Consider the following 1,275-nt stretch of genomic DNA (forward strand, 5'->3'; position numbering starts at 1 on the left):
TCCAACTGATTTTTGTATGTTGATCTTATATCCTGCCATTTTGCTGAATCTTCCAATGAGGTCTAGTAGCTTTTTTACTGAGTCTTTGGGATTTTCTACGTATAGGATCATATCATCTGCAAATAGTTTTTCTTCCTCTTTGCCAATTTGGATGCCTTTAATTTCCCTGTCTTGCCATACAGCTCTTGCTAAGACTTCCAGTACAATATTGAATAGGAGTGGTGACAAAGGGCATCCTTGTCTAGTCCCTGTTTGCAGAGGGAAGGCTTTCAGTTTCTCTCCATAGAGAGTAATGTAGGCTGTTGGGTTTGTATATATGCTGTTAATTATGTTGAGGAGTTTCCCTTCAATTCCTACTTTGTTGAGTGTTTTCATAAGGAATGGATGTTGGATTTTGTCAAATGCCTTTTCTGCATCAATCGATATGATCATGTAGTTCTTTGCTTTTTCCTTATTTATATGGTGGATTACGTTGATGTTTTTTTTAATGTTGAACCATCCTTGCATCACTGATATGAATCCCACTTGATCATGATGTATATTATCTTTTTGATGTGTTGCTGGATTCTGTTGGCTAAGATTTTGTTGAGAATTTTTGCATCTATGTTCATAAGGGATATTGGTCCATAATTTTCTTTCTTAGTGATGTCCTTTCCTGGTTTTGGTATGAGGGTTATGCTTGCTTCATAAAATGTATTAGGAAATTTTCCATCCTTCTCTATATTCTGGAATAATTTGAGTAGAATTAGTGACAGCTCTTCCCAGAATGTTTGGTAGAACTCACCAGTGAAGCCATCCGGGCCTGGATTTCTTTTGGTTGGGAGTTTTATGACAACCTGATCATTTACTTCTTTTGTTATGGGTCTGTTCAGGTTTTCTACTTCACTGTGTTTAGGTTTAGATAGGTTGTGTTTTTCTAAAAATGTAGCCATCTCGTCTACATTTTCAATGCAAATCTTTATAGGAGCAGAAAGCCTTGTCCAAAGTATGAGAGACAAAGCTTAGCCATCCTGGCCTCCAAGGAGAACTCTGGCTGCACTTCTTCCAAAACAGATCTATTGGTTTTTTGGCAGTCCACGGCACTTTCAGTATTCTCCTCCAACACCACAACTCAAAGATATCAGTTCTTCTACAATCTTCCTTATTCACTGTCCAGCTTTCGCATCTATATGAGGTTACTGAAAATACCATGGCTTGGGTCAGGGGCACCTTAGTCCTCAAGCTGACACCTTTGCTCTTCAACACTTTAAAAAGTTCCTGTGCAGCAGATTTGCC

Source organism: Chrysochloris asiatica, unplaced genomic scaffold, assembly GCF_000296735.1.
Source record: "Chrysochloris asiatica unplaced genomic scaffold, ChrAsi1.0 scaffold00128, whole genome shotgun sequence".
In the NCBI taxonomy this organism is placed as follows: Eukaryota; Metazoa; Chordata; class Mammalia; order Afrosoricida; family Chrysochloridae; genus Chrysochloris; species Chrysochloris asiatica.